Source organism: Rhineura floridana, chromosome 2 (assembly GCF_030035675.1).
Source record: "Rhineura floridana isolate rRhiFlo1 chromosome 2, rRhiFlo1.hap2, whole genome shotgun sequence".
Classification (NCBI taxonomy): Eukaryota; Metazoa; Chordata; class Lepidosauria; order Squamata; family Rhineuridae; genus Rhineura; species Rhineura floridana.
Window position 1 is genome coordinate 58314499 of NC_084481.1, and position 20307 is coordinate 58334805.

Genomic DNA, 20307 nt, shown 5'->3' on the forward strand with positions numbered 1-20307 from the left:
CAGGAACATCACAGTCATCTCTGTCAAAATGTCATGTAACTTCTTGTTCCAGCAACGGGCACTTTGCTTTAGTCCATAGATAGCCTTTTTCAGTCGGCAGACTAGTGCTGGGCTCTCTATATGACCAGGGGGTTGCTCCATGTATATGGTTTCCTGGAGGTCCCCATACAGGAACGCTGTGTCAACATCGTAATGATCTACTTGCATATTCCTGGTGGCAGCCACTTTCAGCATAAGCCTTATTGTTTCGTGCTTCACCACAGGAGCGAACACGGCATCATAGTCAGAGCCATAATGTTGATGGAAACCCTTAGCCACTAAACATGCTCTGTAGCGTTGTGGCTTTCCTGAACTGTCTCTTTTTATCTTAAAGACCCACTTACACCCTATAGCCCTTCTGTTACAAGGTAGGGTTTCCAGCACCCATGTACCATTTTTGGACATTGCAAGCAGTTCCTCTTTCATGGCAATATGCCACAGCTGCACTTCTTTGGCAGGTAACCCTTTTACATCCTCATACGAGGTGGGTTCTACATTACTGGATACAACGTTGTTTATTTTGAATCTATCTGGCGGTTTTCCAAGGTTTGATCTTTCTGATCTCCTTAGGATGGGTGCAGGTTCGTCAATGGGTTCTGTTATTTCGGTCTGTACTATGTTTTGCTCTTCCTCATTCACACACTCATTTTCCTCAATTTCCTCTGCCTCTTGTTTTACATCTGTTACTGGGGTTTCCTCTTTTTCCCCTCCCCTCTCTTCCCGGGGATTAGGCTTTGTGTTTCTTTCCTGTAACTCTTCTAGATTGCTATCTATCATTATTTCTGTGTGTTTCTTATTGTTGTCCCAGTTTTGCTCCTGGGTTTGCACACTCCTACACACTTGTAAACGTTTCTCCTTTATCAACCACACTCTATGACATGCCCCCTCAAAACCGAGATAGTAGCCTTTTAGTGTTCTTGCACCTTGTTTCCCTTTCCTTTGAGGCTTCGGCATATGAGCCCAACACACAGCACCAAACTTCTTTACATGGTTTAGATAAGGTTTTGTCCCAAACAGCATTTCATAAGGCGTACAGTTTACAGCACTTGTATATACTCTATTCAACAGATAGTTAGCGTATATAGTACATTGACCCCAGAATTCCCTAGTAAGTGGGGAGTCAGCTAACATTGCTCTCACTGTGTCTTGTAAAAACCTGTTGTACCTCTCTGCCAGCCCGTTCTGATGTGGAGAAAAAGGGGCTGTAAGTTCATGTTTTATTCCTTTATCAAAGAGGTATTTTTGCAGGTTTGAGGATATGAATTCTCCTCCTCTATCAGACCTGAGTCCTGAGATCCGTGTTTTGAATCTAGCCTCCACCCATTCTACAAAGTGTTTCAGTTTCCCAGCCGCTTCTGCTCTGTTATGCAGCAAGTAAACAAACGAGATTCTCGTGTAGTCGTCAACTAAAACATAATAAAACCTGGTGTGGCCTTTTGATTGTTTAAAGGGACCGGCCAGATCCATGTGTACGAGCTGAAACAGTCTCTGCGTGCTTTTCAGCCTTTCTTTATGGATAGGAGCTGCTGTTGACTTCCATTCATTACAAACATCACAGCTCTCATACTCAATACAGTTTTTAAACATCAGATCTGCACTGTGTTTCTGTGTTTTTAGAAGCGTTGAATAACTTACATGACCCAACCTTTTGTGGTACATTTGAATACATTTGTCATGAGTTGGCTTATTTCCTACTGCATTTACGCGTTTTGGGGATTTTTCATTTACTATAAACAATGCCTCTTTAAATTCTCCTTTCACACATACATTATCGCCTTTACATATTGTGCATTTCCCTTTTTCAAAGTGTACAGCATAATTCATGTCATTTAACTTGGCAACAGACATATTTCTATCCATGCTAGGAACATAAAGAACATTAGTTACTAGAGTTTGTAAACAGGCTAAATACACCACTCCTACCCCTTTTACTGCTTGACAGCTTCCATCTGCTAAGTAGACCTTTTGTTGCGTTGTTGGGGTCATGGATTTAAACTGTTTTTCATCTTTGACCAAAAAATGACTTGCTCCCGAGTCAATCACCCAGGATGTACTGTTTATTTCATTGTCTTTTTCCTTTGTTCTTACGACATGCACTGTGAAAGGGTCTCTATTGAGTTGTTGTGTTTTTCCCATCCTCTCAGCTGGGCATTGTCTGCGCAGATGAGTCCGGGAACCGCATCTATAACAGCGTCTCACTCCATACGCTTTGGATCCTTGCTCACTCCGCTCCGGATTTTCCTTGTGGCTCTGTTTGCTTTTCTCCTGTCGGCGTTGTGCCTCTTGTAGTAACTTTCCTGTAATATAATTCATGCTGAGCTCCGCGTCTGGCAAAGTTTCCAGAGCGCTAATTACGCCGTCCCAGGAATCATTTAACGTGGATAGCGTTATGTATGCCATTTGTTCTTGTGTATGCTGCACGTCCATTTCTTGCAGGTCAGCAAACAAACGTTGTAAGTTCTGTAAATGCCTCTGCATGGACTCTCCTTCTTTCTCCTTCTTGGTAACACGTTTGATACAGTCTTTTTGCGAGTAGGACTTTGCAGCCCGCTGTATTCCTCACATGTACGTGTCTTAAAGCAGCCCACACTCCCTTCGCGGTTTGTATTCCTCTTACATGTATTAATTGTTCATTCTCCAGAGCTAGGATTATTAGAGCCTTTGCTTTCTCCTCTGCTCTTATTCACTCTGGTGGTGGGGGTGCAGGGAGGTCATCTTCTGCAACTGTGTGCCACACGCCCTCCTTCACCAACAGCATCTCTGTCTTTACCTTCCAGTAGGCGTAGTTGGTGCTTCCCAGCCTTTCCAAGGGAATGGATGCGCCTCCAAACGCTGCCATCCTTTTACCCCTCGGTTTCTTTCGGCTTTTGTTGTTTCTGCGTCCTTCTCACTGCTCCAAAAGCGCTGATATGGCTGGGCCCATAACCCTCTGTTAGGCTCTATGTCCCGAAGCAACAGGTTACTCGAGGCTTGTCGCTCGGAAAACACAGAGATGTGCGAATGCACAGCGTGTCTGGGTAGTAAGACGGTCAGAAAGCACTCCAACACTCTTCGGCTTCGTGCAAGCAAAACAAACTTTATCAGAGTGCATAGATACAACAATCACCAACATAAACTTCTCTCCTACTTTCATCCCCCCACACAGACTGGCTCTCTGAGCTTGTATTTTATAGCCAAGCCCTTTGATCTGGTGCAGCTGTGTGTCCTCCACATAATTACAGTGCAACAATTAACCCATTCCCAACACGAGGAATAACTCAGCGAATTGAGCCAACAAACACCTCTCCCAATACGAACCCACCCATACACTACATTCAAGATCAAAGGCCTTCCTCCGGGTGCCTACTCCAAGGGAAGCTCGGAGGGTGGCAACAAGGGAGAGGGCCTTCTCAGTGGTGGCCCCCAAATTATGGAACAATCTCTCTGATGAGGTTCGCCTGGTGCCAACACTGTTATCTTTTCGGTGCCAGGTCAAGACTTTCCTCTTCTCCCAGGCATTTTAGCATGTGTTTTAAATTGTTTTAGATTTTTAAATTGTGTTTTAAATTGTTTTTAAAATATGTGTTTTAAATTGTATATTTGTTTTAATGCTTTTGGTTGCTGTAAACCGCCCAGAGAGTTTCAGCTATGGGGCGGTATACAAGTGCAATAAATAAATAAATAAATTTTATAACATGCTGAGCTCACTGTCCACATAGAAATCCAATTTCCATGACTCTTGCTTCTCAAAAATCCTTGAATCATGCTTGCACACATGAGGGCCTCTGCATGCATATATGGCTAGGGACGGGAGAATCCATCCCGTTCAGTGTCTCCCAGTTTCTCATTTTTCCAGTCTTGCATTTGGTTCTCCACATTCCCACATCAGTTTGTCCTCAGCATTTTAGTGCGAATTTCTCCTAATATATACAGTTTTTATGCAATTTTACCTAATATACAAAGCAATTTCACCTAATATAATGCATTTTTGTATGCTGTTTTCATTAATATATGCACCTCTTACCCTAGTATATGCATTTTATGCACATTATACAGGAGAACTACATAGCAAAGTTCAGAGAAGTGTGCATTTTGAAGGACAGGTGTGTTTCGGTTTGCCTATGGTTTCAGAAAGTGCGAGTTAGGTAAGTTAGTCTTTAAATCCAAATGGAGTTAAATTTCTCCCCCATCCCTACATGTGGCATTAAACTAAAGCCATGTATTTGGGCAGTGCTAATTTACATTCCTAGAAGTGTGGGAGTTTTGCTGAGGTCCAGCCTGTTGCAGTTGTCTCAGTTTAGAGGCTTGTCATGGCAACACAGCCAAACTGGTATACATTTTCAATTTAGCAGTGAATTACAAAGCAAGCGAGGCTAGTCTGATAAAATCTAATTCACAAAGTTTATTAGTATTTTTAAGACCTGCTTCTAAGTAATGTGCATTTGCTCTTTATGTCGGCCTCTTCTAATGGGAGCCACTTTCACATATAAATATTCATCTTCAGTCTAATGCCGTCAAAACTAAACCAAAACACTGTTGCTCTTGAAAAGAGATTGTTAAACTTTCAAGCCTTGATTTTTCTTTTAAATTCTATAAACATTTGTGTGAATAAAAAAATAGGAAAGAGAATAAGATGTCCTACCATCAGGTTTAGTTTCCTGCCTCAGAGGCCTTACTGTCTGATTTCGAAATCAGTTCCAGGAAAAATCAGACAGCCAAATCCTCTGAGGCAAAATGTGTGACGGTCCATCTGAGCACTCTGCACTTCTCTGGCTGCTTAGAGCAGATCAATAGTAGGCATGTTACCAAATTCTTCCAAGCTACACAGGAAGTAGATTGGACTGTGAAAGACCAACCCAAATTGTGTTTGCATTTTGATCAATTTGTAGGGCAGTCCAATATCTCAGAGAGGTCAGGTCTCCTGCTCCCCTGGTGCATTCACTATAGCTGTCCAATTTCCCTGCTTTTTAAAGTTTGATAGAAATATCTGTTGTCTATAGGCATGTTCTTAAACCACAAGGTTTTTTTGCCCATTAGTGAATTTCTCTGCTTTCTAATCCAGGAGGTAAGAAATGGGATCCTGTGCAAGTTTGCTGAGAATGGATTGATTATTTGCATGCTTATTGAGTTCAATGGGATTTAGTTCTGTGCAGTTATGCTTAGGATAGGTGAAACTGACCACAGGGGGATGAGGAGGGAAGGAGGAGGAAGTGAAGGGGGAGGGGAGAAGGCCAGAGAGGAGAAGCCATTGGGAGGGAGAGGGGAGGGCAGTTTTTATCATTTGCATGCTTATTGAGTTCAGTGGGATTTACTTCATACAATCATGCTTAGGATAGGTGAAACTGACCATGGGGGAGTGTCAGGCCCAGGATGTGACTCAGGAACCAGACCAACGGCTGTAGTTAATTCGTGTTTTATTAGGGTAATGTCCAAACAAAGACTACGTTTTCTCATGAAGCAATACAGGGATACAGGTCCTGCGGCATTGGGAGAAAGTTGACAGAGCAAGGGACTTCTTCCCGCCTGTTCTTTAAGAAGGGGCCAAACGGGCGCGCAATCTTTCGCTCCTCCTTAACTGCCCCTCAGGTACTGCCCACCTTCCCCCCCTTCTCTCCTGTCTTTTCAGCTGTCTGCGTGTGTGCGGTGAGGGGGGAAGCATCACCCCCTCCTCTTCTGAAGTTTCCGATTCCAGGATGGGGGATAGGGGAGGGGCTGATGGTAAACTGCCTCCCCGCTTTTCGGCTGTGAGCAGCCCTCCCTCTTTCCCCTCTTGCTCTGAGCCTGAAAGAGGGGGAGGTGAGAATGTCCAGGGAGGGCTCAGGCTCCCCGTTGCTAAGCGACCTTATCACTGGCAGTTCCTCTGTTTCGTCTTCGCTCCAAAGGGGGGAAGTTCCTCCCCCTTCCCTCTGCCATCCATCCGAATACTCTTCTCCCAACTCTCCGGGATCCAGCTCCCCGGGATTGGGACCCCAGCTCTGCCTTCCGACAGGGAGGAGGAGGAGGAAGGGAGGGCTGAAGTGGGCAGGGAAGGAGGAAGAAGGAAGAGGAGATGGGAAGAAGGGAGGAGGAAGGGAGAGGCAAGGGGTAGGAGGGGAAGGAGAGGAGAGAGGGGAGGGGAGAGGCAGGTTTGATCATTTGCATGCTTTTTGAGTTCAATGGGATTTACTCATGTACAATCATGCTTAGGAAAGGTGAAACTGACCTGGGCAAGGGGCAGGGAGGGGGAAGGGGAGAGAAGGAGAAGAAGGGGAGGGATAGGGAGAAAGGGGGAGGGGAGGAGATTGGGTGTGTAGGCACTGGGCAGAGGAAAACTCCTTTCCTTTTCAAAAGGAAAACATTGTGAACAATATCATCCTTTTTCAGGGTTTTCCCCACCTTTTTATTCTACAGCAGACATATGTAATCTCCCACCCAAATTTAAACCAAAGCTGTCCCTTGCCACATCTGCACCAGACCTTTATTTCACTTTAGACACTCATGGTTTCCCCCAAAGAATCTTGTGTAGTTTGTGAAGGGTGCTGCGAGTTGCTAGGAGAGGCCCTATTCCCCTCACAGAGCTACAATCCCCAGAAGATGGGCTGACGGTTAAACCCCTCTGGCCACTGGGGCTCTGCCAGAGGAATAGGAGTCTCCTAACAATTCTTAGCACCCTTCACAAACTACACTTCCCAGGATACTTTAGACATGACTGTCTAAAATGAAACAAAGGTCTGGCATGGGTTTGGCCCCCTGATTAGCCAAGTCAAACAGCTGTGAGTCTGGCTTTTAGAACACTGACAGTTGGTTCTTACCGAGCATGCCCGGCCTTATCATTGAGTTCAATGCTAAATTTCTTAGATTAATTAAAAATCAGCCAGGCATTTTTTTAACTTTTAAACTGCAGAAGATGAAGATCAGAGCATGGGGCAAGGTCAGTAATAGGATTACAGGTACTCTGTGAACATGGCAGATTTTTCATTAATTTCAACAAATTATGATAACTCTGACAGAAAAAAGTCCAACAGGAGTCTATATTTTTTTCTCTTGTTTTACACTTTGAACTCTTGATTCTCTCTGACTGTTGTATGTATCACAATGAAAACTTAGAGGGTTATTAAGCAAGCGTTTCTGAGTTCAGGACTATAAGTTTTGTAAGGTTTTCCTTTGAAATGTGTTTATGGGAAGAATGACATGGGGGGTATTTTAATTTAACATTGCAGAATGTGAAAAATCCATGCTGGCTATAGCATACAACCACTCTTGTGGCTGTATAATGAACAAGGAAGTAAGGCTGTCTATAATGAATGCCTTTCTCACAGACCCAACACAAGCTGATTAAATCAAAGGGAGCAAACTAAGTGCTGGATTATAAATTGCCTTCACATTACAGAATAAGCTCAGAAGGGAATAGAAGATGAATATAGGAGCATTAGATCTGATCTTATTTGTGTTGCTGCAAAAGAATTTGATTTATATCAGAAGTTTCACAGCATATATTGCCAAAGAAAAATATGTAAATATAATTTGCTCTTTTTGTTAACGCAACATACAATTGAAAAGGAAGGTGCTGGCTTTGTGCAACATGGTGCAATTTAACGAGTGAAGCAGTTATGTCACCCCCTTAAGTCATGCTTTCCAGGAGACCACAATGAACTGTTGTGAAAATTTATTCCAATTGTGTTTTCAAATATGGATTCCTGTCCATTCTTAGTATCTAATAGGGACAGGGAAGAATTTGATTCAGTTCGCATTTAAAGCTGAATTTATCAAACCCACACTTTCTGAAACAATACCAGAACCAAAACACTGCCAGCCTTCAAAATTTACACTTATCCGAATTTCACAATGCAGTTCTGCAACCAACCGATGTTTGCGCAAATGTCTATATTAGGGGAATGTGCCCATTAAAGTGAATAAGTGAAAATAAAATACAAAAATGCATTATATTCAGAGAAGTTGCTTGAAAAAAGTGTACATTAGTCAAAATTGCATACAAAAAGGTGTTCATTAGGAGAAATTCACACTAAGATGTGGAAGAATTTTCATGAAGATTTTTTTTAAAAAAATCGCAAACTGTGGAGAACCAAATTTAAGGTTGTAATGGGAAACGGAGAGAAATGAAATGGACCTAGTAGCGGCACATGTGGTAGAGTGGACCCATGGAGCTGTTCTCCCAACACCAGTGGCACTGCTGCTTATCTGGATGGGGATGGAGACAGGGTGGCAGCAAAGTTAGGGTCATGCAGGTGCACCAGCGGGACTAATTCAATGTTCCTGCCGGTACACCCCCACAGCCCCAACCTCGCCTTGCTCTGTTACGTCCAGGTAAGTAGCAGCAGCACCAGTGTCAAGAGGGCAACTCCATCCCACCACATGTGCCTCTCCTGTTAATACCTTTGCTTTCTCGTTATAAATTTAGGAAAACAAAATTTAAAAAAGAAAGGAAAAGAGGAAAAGAAAGAAAAAAGGGGGCAAAACAAAATGCAATATTCATCATTACATCTTTTATACATCACTTCCTTACATATGGATATTACATTGGGCCTACCTTTTATACTGTCCTTTAAATCAGTTACCTAGCTATTAGTTTGTAATCCATTTGCCTTTTGCCTTCCCAGGATTATTTCAGGGAGCTTGGTTTACCTTCCTTCTGACCATCCAATCAACTGTTTCATATTTGGGAAAATGCTGTTAGTACTGCCAGGCTATGAATCTAATAAAATCAAACCAAGGCACTGTAAAATTGTCTCTCATTCTTATATCTTGTGCCATCCTTAATCTGTCTGGAAGCTTTTCCAAGAATGCTATGTCCCATACCATACTACACCAGAAACTACCTTCGCTTTTTGAAATTATCATAGTGATTTTTTAAATTGTTTAATTCTCAATTCAGGGCTATTTCCACTGAAAGCAATAACCAGCAGCCTGTGTCTCTCTCAATGAAAGAGAGTTACTCCATTTGTGAGTGGAAGGTAGGGCTGTCCTGAGTCCATAGACCTATCCAAGCATTCAGAAAAATGTGTGAAAATGGGAAGGTGAAGCAGGCAGGGAGTAGGCATGCCCATGCTGGCCAGGGATGATGGGAGATGTAGGCCAAAATATCTGGAGGACACCATGCTGACTACTCCAGTCTCATTACATGGACTCCTAAATTAGAAAAATGTTGCTACATTGAACACAAGAGTGGGACTTGGTCAGATTCAAATGAATTTGACAAAACCCTCAAGGGACAATCATTTCCCATGTTCCTGCAGTATTTCTGTGTATGAGCAAGCAGGAGTCCTGGCCATATCCCCGGAATAGTCTTTTTCCAATGTCTTCCATTCTATTATCCTAACACTAAAGTGGATCTCTCCAATTCTACAACCACAAAGATCTGCTTGAGTGTATACATGTCTGCAATAAATTAGGGAGCATTTCATACAAATGCTCAGGTTTGGCACATGGAGCAATGTGAACCATCTGCTAAGAAGCATCTGGTCAATGTTGGACCAGTTCCATGTCAGACAGGTGCACCGTCTTCACATTTTCTTTCACGATATTAATGACAACATTTTGTCATTCATTAGGGTCTTTTTTGTTTCCAAAACTGACTTTCTGACAAATATTCTTAGAACTACATTTGCTATTTTTCTAATGAATAATCTTTTGTAATTGGCATTGCATGATCAATCCTAATTAGCTATTTTTGGACCTTTTACACATCATTCTTGCCACTGCAAAATGAGCACTCTCAGGGTTTTTTAAAGCTATATGAAGTGCTTCTTTCAAACTGATCAAAACTGCATGCCATATTTGGTTCAACTGTACCATGTAAATCTGAACCAAATGGCGGAACATTTTAAAACATTTAAGTGAATAGAGATAAGAGACATAATAGAGCAGAATTTTTGGTGTGACTTTGACTGCTTACTAAAGCATCTTCCAAACAATGGTTTTCAGCTTCAAATAATACAACATCCAGGTGATTACCAAAATATTACGAGGCACAGTTACACCAGTGTTGCATCCTATACAGAATAACATAAGTGCAGCTATATTTCTGAAGCCCACTTTAGTTTCCTCATATAAAACTCCAATCCCTGCCCCAGGTACCAGGAGAAATCTGGTGTTCCAGAAACCAGAGGCCATGCTTTATATCTAACACAAGGGTAGCAAATGTATTATTTATTTATTTATTTTATATCCTGCCCTTTCTCCCAGCAGGAGCCCAGTGTGACAAACAAAAACACTAAAAACACTCTAAAATATCATAAAAACAGACTTTAAAATATATTGAAACAATTAAAAACATATTAAAACAAAACATCTTTAAAAATGTCTTTTTAAAAAATCTTTAAAAACATGTTAAAAAGCAGTTCCAACACAGACACAGACAGGGATAAGGTCTCTATTTAAAAGGCTTGTTGAAAGAGGAAGATCTTCAATAGGTGCCAAAAGAATAATAGAGATGGTGCCTGTCTGATATTTAAGGGGAGGGAATTCCAAAGGGTAGATGCCACTATACTAAAGGTCCGCTTCCTGTGTTGTGTGGAACAGACCTCCTGATAAGATGGAATCTGCAGGAGGCCCTCACCTGCAGAATGCAGTGATCGAATGGGTATATAAAGGGTAAGACTATCTTTCAGGTATTCTGGTCCCAACCTGTACATCAAAACCAGAACCTTCAACATAGTCCGGTAGCTGATAGGCAGCCAGTGCAATTCTTTCAGCAGCAGGGTGACATGTTGGTGATACCCTGCCCCAGTGAGCAGTCGTGCTGCTGCATTTTGCACCAGCTGCAGCTTCCAGACCAACCTCATGAGAAGCCCCACATACAGCGCATTACAGTAATCCAGCCTGGAGGTTACCAGTGCATGGACAACAGTGGTCAGGCTATCCCAGACCAGAAACGGTAAGTGGGGGGGCGCGGATCACGGAAGTGGAGCGGAGGGCCCCTCAGGGGCCCCTCAGGGGCTCCTGTAGCTCCGGGGCCCTCGGACCAGTGCCCAACCTGGCCGCCCTTTAGAACCGGCCCTGCAGTGGTTGGGTTGTAGCTGGCATACCAGCTGAAGCTGATAAAAGGCACTCCTAGCCACAGGGCTCATCTGTGCCTTATGTGATGTCAATGGTTCCAGAAGTATCTCCAAACTATGTACCTGCTCCTTCAGCAGGAGTGCAACCCCACTCAAAGCAGGCAATTGGCCTATATTGAATGGCTAGAAATGTCCGGCACATGCACATGCCATCGTGTCACTGGCCCTCCCTAGACAGTGCTAACCCCTCAGCACCGAGCTGGGGGAGGGGTATCTTCTTTCTAATGCACAATGCTGGAGGCCCCAGTGAACTATCTTACATGCTCCATGGTCAAAGAGCTATATCTCAAAAAGGATTGGTGAAGTGTTCTTCTAGACTTCTCAGAAGCTTTCAACCTGATTGGCCCTTGATGACCATTCAGTTACCTCCCAACTGGATTTCTGCAGTGCAGTGTCTTTGAAGATGGTTTAAAGTTCCAAGTGATAACAGAATTTCAGTCAGTCTGTTGCTTATGACTGGCCCTAGACAACAACTGGTTTTTATTTCATTTGTACTACCATTTTTTTTAAAAAAAGGTACCTTTCCAAATACCAGTAGGAGACAATTACCACTTCCCCTGTCCAGCACTCATCTTCTGCAAATGTTTCCTATGCCAATCATTTCACCCCAACTGGCTTAGAAACACAAAGTAAGCCCACCTGGAAGAAAATGGCCATGAGGACAGGAGTTATTTTCAGACGAGAAGCAGGAATTGCCTTTCCTACTTACCAAGCCTCTCAGCAAATTCAATTTTCAGAATGCACATTTGCTGAGATGTGTGGTCCCACCCTAACAGAGAACAGAGATGTGACCCTATAACTATGCATGTTAGGAAACTAATTGGCTTAACAGTTGCACCAGAACTTGAACAAAACTACACTAAGTTTTATATTCCAGAGTATTCTATAGGTCAGCTTTGTAGATGAGGTGCTCTTTGATTTTCTTTCAAGAAGAGAACATCAGTAGGGCAACACAGCTTGTTTTATCCCCACAAGAACACTGCAAATTTGAAAAGCCAGCTGAATGTGTGTTCCAATTGTAAAAGATTTTATAAACTAGAAGTGTCAAAGAATTGCCCGTGGTGGTTTTCTTGCTTTAAAAAAAAAAAAAAGTTAAAACTAGATATACCAACATCAGTAAAAGCAATACAGTCTGTAGGTGAAAAAGTTATATAAGCTTTCATGTGTGGGTTGAAGTACAACTGAAACTCTCAGGTCACTAGGGTAAGACCCATTCAGTCATCTTCTTGAGTACACTCAGGGCCCTTCCTGTGCCTTGAATGAAAAAACATAATATACTAAAGCTATGAGACATGTGAAAAATGCTCACCAAAAAAAGTAAGTTTTTCAAGAGAGCTTATCATTTGTTTCAGGGTTTTTCCAGATAAGGAAGAGAAACCAAAATGATCTGTTAGTATCTAAGAGAGTGCTGAGACAGCACTACCTCTTTAGGATAGGACCACTATTCTATTTCCATTGAATGGATAGAAGAGGATGTGGGTTGCTTTACCACAGGAAAAAGCTGTATTGTGGAAAAATCACCAACTCGCAGATATGTGCATTCAAAGGCTGAAGAAAATGACGGCACCCTCTAGGAATTATCCTTTTTTTAAAGCAAGTGATTCACAAAATACTAGAAACATATTGTTCTTGTTCTCTGGTTTTTGTTTGTTTTTACACTTAACAATGCTATGAGCAGCATTCCTGCAGAGATGCCACTTTCTCTTTCAGGGAAGGGCTGTAGTTCACACTGGGAAAGCAGAAGGTCCCACGTTCAATCCCAGCATCTCCAGGTAAGGCTGGGCGAGACCCCTGTCTGAAATACTGGAGAGCTGCTGCCAAGTCAGAGTCGACAATACTGAGCTGGGTAGAGCAACGGTCTGATTCAGTATAAAGGAGCTGCCTGTATTCACTGTGAGCTGAACTGAAACTAGAAGCAAATATCCCATTCTGTATAACAAAGAATTCACAACCTAAACAGGGGAGAAAGCAAACCAAACAAAACCGAACAAAAAATGCTGCAGGTATTTAGTGGAGGAGAATGGCAATAGTTGACTGTCATAAATATTAACCATTAGATGCCAGCGGCCATTCACACAGTCATATTGCACATTGCACACAGACCAAAAAAACTGCACAAAAATGCATATATGATTAAACAGCCACATAATATTGTTATCTTACACGCAGAACAATGAAAGCTGATTATGAGCTTTATTTTTAAAAATGCATATATCAATGGAAAGTGCGCAAAAATGCAGTATTAGTAAAAAAAATATATAGAGGACAAATTGTTTGTAAATGTGTGCATATTCAGCAAATTTGCACACGGAATGTGTATATTAGTAAAAATGTGCACTAAATGTGCACTATTTTTTTTAAAAACAAAAAAATCACAAACCAATGCAGAAATATGGTGAACTGAATGTAGGGTTGGAAAAAATGGGAAACTGAGAGAAACAAAAACTGGCAGATTCATCCATTCCATTGGATGATCGTTTGTTTGTTGTTGTTTTTCCTGTAAAAGTCCTTAGTTATACAGCGCCTTGTTTAATACTAGGAATATTTCAAATTTGATCTTTACTGCAGTATGAACTCCAGGTGCAGGATATGGCTTCTTGAGATCCACATCACTGAATTTTTAAAAAATTATCTTAACTTCATTGCTTCAAATAAAGTCTTGGAAGATGTGAGCTCAAAGCCTGCTCAAGGATCGTCAACAACCAACACTGGACAGGATTTGCAGAGGCATAAATCTGCTGTGACATATGCCTTCATTCTTTATACCTCCTTAGAGCTCTACAGTTGCAATCCTCTGCTCACAAAGGAGCATAGTGGTGCTTACTTCTGAGTAATCATACATAGGATTGTACTCTTCATTACCATTGCTCTGCTCTGCTTTCATAGTGCAAATCTCTGTTATGGTTTTTCAATATTCTAGCACCTACAAATATTGCAGTCATAATTTACCGTATGCCCAATTTGGGTTTTCTTATCCCACAAGTTTTTTCCCCCAGGGTGGAGATAGTGTTTTTGCAGAATATACATAACTCCAGCTTTAAACAACACAGGCACCAGTTTTCATATTAAGCCCAAAGGGTATTTATACATATCCTAAAACTATCCATTTTTAAAATATACCAAGCAAGTTCATTTTTCATTCTTTACCCTAAAGATGGCAATGGCTATTTTTTAATTGGGAAGTGTTAATATTCCTTTCAGCATGAGCGTACTTACTAAAAAGTATTTATAAGTCCATGCTGGCAAGGCTCACAAGCCATTAATCAAAGGGCATGGAGAAAAATGCATGGAAGTTAAGATAAATTTAAAAGGCCTACGTTTATGTGAAAAGAAAAATCCATTTGTTTCTTTTAAACAATTGAATCATTTCCCCTAAAGTGACTTTTAAAAAAAAATCCATTAACCAATATTTATGTTTGCATTTTTTAAAATTAAAATGTTGCCCAAGGACTGTTGAGACACTTAAAACAAACTCTCTTTCTGCAAAGCAAAGTGGCATGAAGTACCAATAGAAATAGCACTCTGATTAACAAATAGGGAAGAATCATATGGTTCAGCCGTGTACTGTACAACAAATAGAAACAAGAAAATAGGGTTGCATCGTGCGCTCCAACTCTCCCTAACTACTAGGAACACTTCCATTTTCTGGTCCTGATCCCTGCTAAATCACTGCCCCCTATTTTCTCCCTACTGATTGCTTTTGGCAGGGCCAATGCTAAGAAGAGATGGCTGCTTCAAGTGGCACATCCAGGAGGGCAGGAAACATTGGTGAGGGGCTGGAGGACAGGACATAGGTGTGTGTGCCATAGGTTCTGCTCTGCACTAGGGACGGTTGAGAATTTCGATTCAGTTCACACTTCAAGCAGAATTGATCAAATTCGCACTTTACAAAACACTGTCATCCTTAGAAATTCACATTTATTAGAATTTTGGGATGCAGATTGCCAACTAAATATTTATAAAAATGTATATATTAGGGGAAAGTGTGCATAAAAATGAATATATGAGTGAAAACCACATGCAAAAAGGCATGATGCGATGAGAAATGGCTTGCAAAAATGGGTACCTTTGTCAAAACTGCCTAGAACAATGTGTTTATTTGGAGAAATTTGCACTAAAATGGTGGAGAATTTTCATGAGGATTAAAAAATTCATAGATTGCTGCAGAAATGTAGAGAACTGAATTTAACATTAGAAAAAGTGAGAAACTGAGAGAACCGAAATGGACAGATCTTTCCATCCCTACTCTGCAGTCCCCTAAGCTGTAACCTGCTTGCTGCCCTGAGGTATAGAAGAGGACACTGTCTCATCACAAGTGCTTTTTGGTGGGGACTTCCTTTGTTAGGGTTGACTTGCTCCCAGTTTCTATGAATGTACAGTAGAATGCGCACTTATCATGAATTTTGGTCTGGACCCCTGTGCCAAAATTAGAAAACGCAGCTCACTCCACTTCAGTCTGAGGTGCTTTGCAGGCTGCTCAATTCAGCTTGGGGTCTGGCTGCTTCATTCCCTTCCCCCCACTTCACTATTTGAAAATCAAAAATGGATAAAGCCTGCCAGTTTACAGGCAAATAGGTCCAGGAGCTTTTCTGCTGAACATCTCTAAAATGGAACCCCCTCCCAAAAGGGAACCACCCTTTCTGGCTGTCTGAATCCTACTAAATATCAGGTGGTTTTCCTGCAAGGGCAGCTATTACTCCTAGTGTTTTATGCAATTAGTCTGAAAATTGCAGAGATTCCCTGGATAAGAATCCTGCCAAACTGCTGACAAATGGGGCCAGAGGCTTTTGTGCTAAGCTCCTTTAATCCTGTTTTGAAGGTAGGGAGGACCAAGGATTCATTTGCTTTACTGGTAAAAATCATTCCCTCTTCCCACCCAGATACATATGTTTTGCTCTTGCAAAACTGCCCCCTCCCCAATGCAATGGAATTGGAGAGTGTTGGTGAAATAATTCTCTCTGATTACAAGCTAGTCCAATGGAGCTTCAGTGGAGGTCTTCCTTGCACCCTCTTCCCAGTCTGATGTTTGCTGTCCCTTCACCCATAATCACACTCTGATGTTATGACAGTATGGTAAGCTTACAGACAGAATCATAGAATCATAGAGTTGGAAGGGGCCTTGTAGGCCATTGAGTCCAACCCCCTGCTCACAGCAGGAAATCCACAGCTAGAGCATCTCCCGCAGATAGCTGTCCAGCCTCTGCTTGAAGACATCCAGCGAAGGGGATCCCACCACCTCCCTAGGCAGTCGGTTCCATTGCCGAACTGCCCTTACTGTCAAGAAGTTCCTTCTCATGTCCAACCTGAATCTATGCTCCTGCCACTTAAAACCATTAGACCTAGTCCTACCCTCTGGGGCAGCAGAGAGCAAATCTGTACCCTCCTCTATGTGACAGCCCTTCAGGTACTTAAAGAGTGTAATCATGTCACCCCTCAGCCTTCTCTTCACCAGACTGAACATGCCAAGTTCCTTCAACCTTTCCTCATAAGACTTGTTCTCCATACTGGCTATCATCCTCGTCGCCCTGTTCTGAACCCGCTCCAACTTGTCTATATCTTTCTTAAAATGAGGCGCCCAGAACTGAACCCAGTATTCCAGATGAGGGCTGACAAATGCAGAATATAGTGAGACTATTACTTCCCTCGACCTGGAAACTATAGCTCTGTTTATGCAGCCCAAAACCACGTTTGCCTTTTTTGCCGCAGCATCACACTGCTGGGTCATGTTTAACTTGCGATCCACTACAATTCCAAGGTCCTTCTCACACGCACTACTGCTAAGCTGGGTATTTCCCATCCTGTACCCGTGCACTTTTGCTTTCAGCAGGCACTTGTCTGCAACATTGTTTTTAAAGCTCAGAGTTAGGATTGCCAGGCCCGGCCTCCAAGAGGTCTTCTGTACCTTTAAAAGTTGTGCAGGGGGAAGGGAGAATTCTACCTTGTGGTTTTTCCCATTACAGTGTTGCAAGAACACCTGCACTTGGCTGACTTTCTCTTCTCCTAAAGATAAAGGATCAGTCTCAGGCCCTGAACCTAGCAGCCCTACTCAGAGTGCTTCAAGGTCCTGCTTTGACTCAGGGAGACCCCACATTGGCTCTAACAAGGCCAAAATACCTCTGAGGCATATTGCGTCTCCTCAGGATATGGGATCTATCCAAATCCATACACACCCAAGCTTTCATATTGATATCGCCTTTGTTAGCATGTCACATCATAGACTAGCCACACAGTTCTAGGCCAAACAATGTAACTAAGTTAAAGAACCATGTCTTGGCTTTAAGCAGCCATTTCACGCAAGAGAGATGGACTGCGCTAAAGGCTTAGAATGTGTTTACAAGTAAAACTCCAGGCAAGGAACTACAGATAAGATAAGGAAAGGTCAGCATATGTCCTCTCTTACATTCCAAACTCACCTGCACATGTTCAAAATAATATGAAACTCTTCTTTCTTTGGAGTTATTGGAAGCACCCCAGAAGCAACAGGAAGAACATCAAAACTAATTAGAAATAAGTCAAAATTATAGATGTGTTCATCTCATTGTTAAGATAAGATACATGATAATTGTAGTAAATCATTTTCTATAAACATGATGAGGCCTGATTTGTGTGTGCTCTTGCTTTACTTTTTGGATCCCCACCCCCTGCGTCTTCAAGACTGAACTCAGATCTTCCTGAGGAATGTCCAATTGGGTACTGATTGATGCCAAGGAAAGATCAAACTGACTATACTAGGTAAAGTAATTATTGCAGATTGGATCAGTAAACAATCTCTAGTGTTACAGGACAAACTATGTTAATATACTTACTGGCAACTGCTCCTTCTTGAGAGTAAGGAGTCCTCTGGGACACTGTAGGATGGGGCAGAGAGGACTGCAGTGCATAGGGGAAGAGGAATTGATGGGATTCAGGTGAGCAGCTTGTATGAGTGGAAGTACATTTTCTGTTCACAGAAGATACCTTTTGATCCAACCCACAGTGTCTGTGGTGATGCAAGAGTGTTACTTGTGGAACTGTATCCATGATGGCCTATTCACATCTGCATTTTATCATAGGAGGAGGGTTCACATGAGTTACTCTTATGAGTTCATGCACGTGAGAGGGCAATAGGATTGCACCCATTCACCATGCCCCTCACCACTGATGTGCATGCTGGCCATGTTGTCCCTCCAGCTGTGCACACAGTGCCAATGTGACATGGCAAAGTTTGCCTACATCAGTGTTTCCCAAACTGTGGGACTCCAGATGTTGCTGGACTATAGTTCCCATCAGCTCCAGCCAGTATGGCTAATGGCAAGGATTGATGGGAACTGTAGTCCAGCAACATCTGAAATCCCACAGTTCGGGAAACACTGGCCTACATAATTTGTGCATGAGAGATAAGATATACCCACTGATCACACTCCTCACCGCTATAGTATGCACTAGCCATACCCACTGTGACAATCAGGACTCCTTCTTGTACAGAGGAGCACTGCACACATACATCTGTACAGTGAATTTGAATGATGTGTTGCCAAGAGTTCATGTGGATTCAGAGACAATGAACACACAGAGACGTAGAAGATAAAGACTTCATTAAGTAGCAGGCAAAAGGGTACAAGAAAACAAAATCTACTGAGCTTACTTTGTCTATGCAGTTGTTAGGCTCTCCAAGTGAAAAACAGAGAGACTCCAGCTGATAGGCAATATGCAGCATCTTACTAGTCCAAGGTCTGCATCAAAGTTCATTTTTACAAAATCTTGGGGACTTATATACCTAAATGCTCTATTTGTTTCTGCAACAACCTTATCAATCACACCTGTGATGATGGTCATGTGCTGATCCTCAGCAGATAACCACCTTTGAGAAAGCAAAGACTTAAGCCAAAAAAGCTTGCAATCTCTTAAATGTCCTGGCCTGCTAGGCTCTCACGGAGAGTAAGACATGAAGCAATAATTGTCACATATCATTCTACCTCCTCAATACAATAGTCTTCCTGTGAATTCCCCCTACAAATAAATTCAGAAAAATGCCTAGAGGGATTTTTGGCTTGTCAAAGGTGAATCTGAATCTGAATCTGAATGAAGTGGCATGAGACAAAACAGGACCCCCTGAAGCAATTAATGGCACCTCAGTGATCCAGATATCAACAAAATACTACAGACAACCACCTGCTGAAAGCCAAAGTAAAGACTCTAAGCTTACCATAATGCCAGGATGGGGTGATGGAGGAAGGGAGAGTGAGAGCTCCATTGTAAATGACCGGTCAAGGTAGTTAAGGTTCCTCATCTCCATTCATAAGAAAATCAATTCTTGCCTAAAGATTGTATACAAGTAATTATTACTAGGGATGGAAGATGATTATAAGTCCTTTTGTCCCACTTTTGTCCTGGACAAGAACAAAGTCTGTTCCATACCATTATCTGTGCAGATTTGTAAGAAAAAAATATACAAAAATCCTTTAATATTTACATCGATTTAAAAAGGCTTCAGACATTTAAAGTGCTTTTAAAAAACAGTACTTACAAGGTGGTTGATGGTTCTCAGGGGGAAAAACATGGCTGCCCCCATGACAGTGGCAACACGTCTTCAGTACCCATTACCTCAGGGGAATTGCAGACTATTTTTAAGTGCAGCAAGCAATGAGTACACTAGTATTTTTTATTGTTTATTTATTAATTTTCTATTCCACCCTTCCTTCCCAAAAGTAGCACAGCGCAGCACTAGCTGTTTTAAGTAGCACACAAAAGGAATAGAGTCCAAAGCCAGCCCATAGCCACCTGGTAAGTACTCTTAGGAAGACTCCAATGTGCTTGGCCACCTCAACAAGGAATCCACAGAGTGCAAATTCTGAAGTGGACCCATGTCCAATCCACTCTCCAGTTCAGGATCAAGTGAGTCCACTTCAGAATTCATATTCACCATATTCTTTCTCCATCCTGAGATTAGACAGGTATGAGTAAAGCTGAATAGACATTTGTTATTACTAACATCTTTGGAGGGGTATTGTAAAAATATGCTCTGTATGATAACACTGGCCAGCAAAAGAAAAAAAAACTTCTTTAGGCAAGGAATAAGAGCGATGATTATGGCACATTGACTACAACACAATTTTTTTTAAAGGCACTGCTTGAGTACAGTCTTCTTGATTTTACACTGCTCTACCATTAAATAGGTTTTTTTAAAAACAAACAAACAGATCTTTCCTTTCCCAATGATTTCACAGTACTTGATGTGTCAGACTGCAACATGTAG

General features: G+C 42.0%; 1 long non-coding RNA gene across 3 annotated transcripts in view; it reads right to left on the reverse strand.

The window, feature by feature from the left end:
* Window positions 1–20307, reverse strand: part of LOC133378150 (uncharacterized) — a 164028-nt gene that overhangs the window by 117900 nt on the left and 25821 nt on the right. The window contains exons 3-5 of one of the 3 annotated variants that reach the window (XR_009760877.1): window positions 19258–19369; window positions 17879–17942; window positions 17492–17569 (exon numbers count right to left, since the gene is read on the reverse strand). The exons of 1 other annotated variant lie outside the window; for it this stretch is intronic. This is a non-coding gene — a long non-coding RNA (uncharacterized LOC133378150). Of the gene's footprint in view, window positions 1–17491; window positions 17570–17878; window positions 17943–19257; window positions 19370–20307 lie in introns of those variants that run through there. One more of the 3 variants, XR_009760878.1, reaches the window with a different exon arrangement.